Here is a 6,192-nt window from a genome sequence, read left to right on the forward strand (position 1 = left end):
GTACTTTCACCAATTTGCTGATAATTCATTGAAAGTAGATGATCGGTACAATTGCTGCCAATGCATTTTTTAAAGCTGTATTGTCATGAGTCAAATTTGATCATGTTAGGTTCTTGCATAGGTCCTATAGCATTGATAAGTTTCCACCCTCTTTCCTACATACACACATCTCTCCTGCATACACACAACTCTACTACTATCACACACGCAATTTTCCGAAATACACACACAACTCTCCTCCATACACAAACACAGTTCTAACACATATAGCTTTTCTACAGCTTTGAAGTATGCACTCACACCTCTGTTACATACACGCACTGTTTTGCTACATACTTGTACACAGCTTTCTTACATACACCAACAGCTCTCTTATATACTCATGCAGCTCCACACACACAAACACTTATATATATATATATATGTACACTCATCCATCGTATACATTACCACATCTTGAAATTCCTTCCAGGAATGTGACTGATCACATGACCTGAAAGGTTCAATGGCTAATCAACAACTTTGTTTGATTGGGACCCTATCCATGCCACCTCACATATCAGGAGTGTCGTTCTTCTTTTCATAAAGAGGTCCAAGGGCTAGTCTTGCAGAAGTTTTTTCAGCTACACAGGATGCGCAACATCCGTGCAAGTCCTGGTGACTTTCTCCCCTGCACTGCACCGATCAGATAGATCAGTGTGGGGCAGGAGAAAGGAGAACAGTTCTTTCAGTGATCATGAAGGATGCTGTCAGTGTTTTCCTCCATCAGAATAAGCAGCCTCTAGACTGTAAGAAACACACACATTTTAACATCATTTTGATTGTCTAAAATTTACTGCAGCTAAAAATTACATTTGGTTTACAATGCATTTTGCCAGATATGTTGTCACTTGTCAAAGCTAAGAATTTTACATGCTGGGTTTTTTTATGGCACATTTAGCACTGATAAGTTGTCACACTCTTGCTTAATATGTTAACATTCTGTCTGTAAACTGTATATGCATAGCTACCTTTTTGAAGCAATATTGAGATTTACTTAAGAACGTGGGGCCCAATAAATACCATCAATGGTGCCCAGTCCAAGAGATGGTGGATCCTATAGGTAAACACCACCTCATCATGCACTAAAACTTACTAAAAAAAAAAAAGATGTGAAGTTCACACATATAGAAAATGGACATTTTGTGAATACATATTACACGTATTGTAAAATAGATAGAGCTCATATGTAGAGTTTGTTTGATAAACTTTCCTACTACTTTGTCTAAATTAGAAGCAAATTGGTTGAACATTACTTCTACCTAAAATGGCAGAAAACGCACCTATCTTGGTGATGGACAGGACAGCTAGAGGGGATATGGAGGAGGCTGTTATTTTTTTTTTAATAGGTGTACTTTCACCAATTTGCTGATAATTCATTGAAAGTAGATGATCGGTACAATTGCTGCCAATGCATTTTTTAAAGCTGTATTGTCATGAGTCAAATTTGATCATGTTAGGTTCTTGCATAGGTCCTATAGCATTGATAAGTTTCCACCCTCTTTCCTACATACACACATCTCTCCTGCATACACACAACTCTACTACTATCACACACGCAATTTTCCGAAATACACACACAACTCTCCTCCATACACAAACACAGTTCTAACACATATAGCTTTTCTACAGCTTTGAAGTATGCACTCACACCTCTGTTACATACACGCACTGTTTTGCTACATACTTGTACACAGCTTTCTTACATACACCAACAGCTCTCTTATATACTCATGCAGCTCCACACACACAAACACTTATATATATATATATATATATATGTACACTCATCCATCGTATACATTACCACATCTTGAAATTCCTTCCAGGAATGTGACTGATCACATGACCTGAAAGGTTCAATGGCTAATCAACAACTTTGTTTGATTGGGACCCTATCCATGCCACCTCACATATCAGGAGTGTCGTTCTTCTTTTCATAAAGAGGTCCAAGGGCTAGTCTTGCAGAAGTTTTTTCAGCTACACAGGATGCGCAACATCCGTGCAAGTCCTGGTGACTTTCTCCCCTGAACTGCACCGATCAGATAGATCAGTGTGGGGCAGGAGAAAGGAGAACAGTTCTTTCAGTGATCATGAAGGATGCTGTCAGTGTTTTCCTCCATCAGAATAAGCAGCCTCTAGACTGTAAGAAACACACACATTTTAACATCATTTTGATTGTCTAAAATTTACTGCAGCTAAAAATTACATTTGGTTTACAATGCATTTTGCCAGATATGTTGTCACTTGTCAAAGCTAAGAATTTTACATGCTGGGTTTTTTTATGGCACATTTAGCACTGATAAGTTGTCACACTCTTGCTTAATATGTTAACATTCTGTCTGTAAACTGTATATGCATAGCTACCTTTTTGAAGCAATATTGAGATTTACTTAAGAACGTGGGGCCCAATAAATACCATCAATGGTGCCCAGTCCAAGAGATGGTGGATCCTATAGGTAAACACCACCTCATCATGCACTAAAACTTACTAAAAAAAAAAAAGATGTGAAGTTCACACATATAGAAAATGGACATTTTGTGAATACATATTACACGTATTGTAAAATAGATAGAGCTCATATGTAGAGTTTGTTTGATAAACTTTCCTACTACTTTGTCTAAATTAGAAGCAAATTGGTTGAACATTACTTCTACCTAAAATGGCAGAAAACGCACCTATCTTGGTGATGGACAGGACAGCTAGAGGGGATATGGAGGAGGCTGTTATTTTTTTTTTAATAGGTGTACTTTCACCAATTTACTGATAATTAATTGAAAGTAGATGATCGGTACAATTGCTGCCAATGCATTTTTTAAAGCTGTATTGTCATGAGTCAAATTTGATCATGTTAGGTTCTTGCATAGGTCCTATAGCATTGATAAGTTTCCACCCTCTTTCCTACATACACACATCTCTCCTGCATACACACAACTCTACTACTATCACACACGCAATTTTCCGAAATACACACACAACTCTCCTCCATACACAAACACAGTTCTAACACATATAGCTTTTCTACAGCTTTGAAGTATGCACTCACACCTCTGTTACATACACGCACTGTTTTGCTACATACTTGTACACAGCTTTCTTACATACACCAACAGCTCTCTTATATACTCATGCAGCTCCACACACACAAACACTTATATATATATATATATATATATATATATATATATGTACACTCATCCATCGTATACATTACCACATCTTGAAATTCCTTCCAGGAATGTGACTGATCACATGACCTGAAAGGTTCAATGGCTAATCAACAACTTTGTTTGATTGGGACCCTATCCATGCCACCTCACATATCAGGAGTGTCGTTCTTCTTTTCATAAAGAGGTCCAAGGGCTAGTCTTGCAGAAGTTTTTTCAGCTACACAGGATGCGCAACATCCGTGCAAGTCCTGGTGACTTTCTCCCCTGCACTGCACCGATCAGATAGATCAGTGTGGGGCAGGAGAAAGGAGAACAGTTCTTTCAGTGATCATGAAGGATGCTGTCAGTGTTTTCCTCCATCAGAATAAGCAGCCTCTAGACTGTAAGAAACACACACATTTTAACATCATTTTGATTGTCTAAAATTTACTGCAGCTAAAAATTACATTTGGTTTACAATGCATTTTGCCAGATATGTTGTCACTTGTCAAAGCTAAGAATTTTACATGCTGGGTTTTTTTATGGCACATTTAGCACTGATAAGTTGTCACACTCTTGCTTAATATGTTAACATTCTGTCTGTAAACTGTATATGCATAGCTACCTTTTTGAAGCAATATTGAGATTTACTTAAGAACGTGGGGCCCAATAAATACCATCAATGGTGCCCAGTCCAAGAGATGGTGGATCCTATAGGTAAACACCACCTCATCATGCACTAAAACTTACTAAAAAAAAAAAAGATGTGAAGTTCACACATATAGAAAATGGACATTTTGTGAATACATATTACACGTATTGTAAAATAGATAGAGCTCATATGTAGAGTTTGTTTGATAAACTTTCCTACTACTTTGTCTAAATTAGAAGCAAATTGGTTGAACATTACTTCTACCTAAAATGGCAGAAAACGCACCTATCTTGGTGATGGACAGGACAGCTAGAGGGGATATGGAGGAGGCTGTTATTTTTTTTTTAATAGGTGTACTTTCACCAATTTGCTGATAATTCATTGAAAGTAGATGATCGGTACAATTGCTGCCAATGCATTTTTTAAAGCTGTATTGTCATGAGTCAAATTTGATCATGTTAGGTTCTTGCATAGGTCCTATAGCATTGATAAGTTTCCACCCTCTTTCCTACATACACACATCTCTCCTGCATACACACAACTCTACTACTATCACACACGCAATTTTCCGAAATACACACACAACTCTCCTCCATACACAAACACAGTTCTAACACATATAGCTTTTCTACAGCTTTGAAGTATGCACTCACACCTCTGTTACATACACGCACTGTTTTGCTACATACTTGTACACAGCTTTCTTACATACCATACACCAACAGCTCTCTTATATACTCATGCAGCTCCACACACACAAACACTTATATATATATATATATATATATATATGTACACTCATCCATCGTATACATTACCACATCTTGAAATTCCTTCCAGGAATGTGACTGATCACATGACCTGAAAGGTTCAATGGCTAATCAACAACTTTGTTTGATTGGGACCCTATCCATGCCACCTCACATATCAGGAGTGTCGTTCTTCTTTTCATAAAGAGGTCCAAGGGCTAGTCTTGCAGAAGTTTTTTCAGCTACACAGGATGCGCAACATCCGTGCAAGTCCTGGTGACTTTCTCCCCTGAACTGCACCGATCAGATAGATCAGTGTGGGGCAGGAGAAAGGAGAACAGTTCTTTCAGTGATCATGAAGGATGCTGTCAGTGTTTTCCTCCATCAGAATAAGCAGCCTCTAGACTGTAAGAAACACACACATTTTAACATCATTTTGATTGTCTAAAATTTACTGCAGCTAAAAATTACATTTGGTTTACAATGCATTTTGCCAGATATGTTGTCACTTGTCAAAGCTAAGAATTTTACATGCTGGGTTTTTTTATGGCACATTTAGCACTGATAAGTTGTCACACTCTTGCTTAATATGTTAACATTCTGTCTGTAAACTGTATATGCATAGCTACCTTTTTGAAGCAATATTGAGATTTACTTAAGAACGTGGGGCCCAATAAATACCATCAATGGTGCCCAGTCCAAGAGATGGTGGATCCTATAGGTAAACACCACCTCATCATGCACTAAAACTTACTAAAAAAAAAAAAGATGTGAAGTTCACACATATAGAAAATGGACATTTTGTGAATACATATTACACGTATTGTAAAATAGATAGAGCTCATATGTAGAGTTTGTTTGATAAACTTTCCTACTACTTTGTCTAAATTAGAAGCAAATTGGTTGAACATTACTTCTACCTAAAATGGCAGAAAACGCACCTATCTTGGTGATGGACAGGACAGCTAGAGGGGATATGGAGGAGGCTGTTATTTTTTTTTTAATAGGTGTACTTTCACCAATTTACTGATAATTAATTGAAAGTAGATGATCGGTACAATTGCTGCCAATGCATTTTTTAAAGCTGTATTGTCATGAGTCAAATTTGATCATGTTAGGTTCTTGCATAGGTCCTATAGCATTGATAAGTTTCCACCCTCTTTCCTACATACACACATCTCTCCTGCATACACACAACTCTACTACTATCACACACGCAATTTTCCGAAATACACACACAACTCTCCTCCATACACAAACACAGTTCTAACACATATAGCTTTTCTACAGCTTTGAAGTATGCACTCACACCTCTGTTACATACACGCACTGTTTTGCTACATACTTGTACACAGCTTTCTTACATACACCAACAGCTCTCTTATATACTCATGCAGCTCCACACACACAAACACTTATATATATATATATATATATATATATATGTACACTCATCCATCGTATACATTACCACATCTTGAAATTCCTTCCAGGAATGTGACTGATCACATGACCTGAAAGGTTCAATGGCTAATCAACAACTTTGTTTGATTGGGACCCTATCCATGCCACCTCACATATCAGGAGTGTCGTTCTTCTTTT

Source organism: Phyllobates terribilis, unplaced genomic scaffold (assembly GCF_046119375.1).
Source record: "Phyllobates terribilis strain yellow unplaced genomic scaffold, ASM4611937v1 Scaffold_590__1_contigs__length_1009792, whole genome shotgun sequence".
Lineage (NCBI taxonomy): Eukaryota > Metazoa > Chordata > Amphibia > Anura > Dendrobatidae > Phyllobates > Phyllobates terribilis.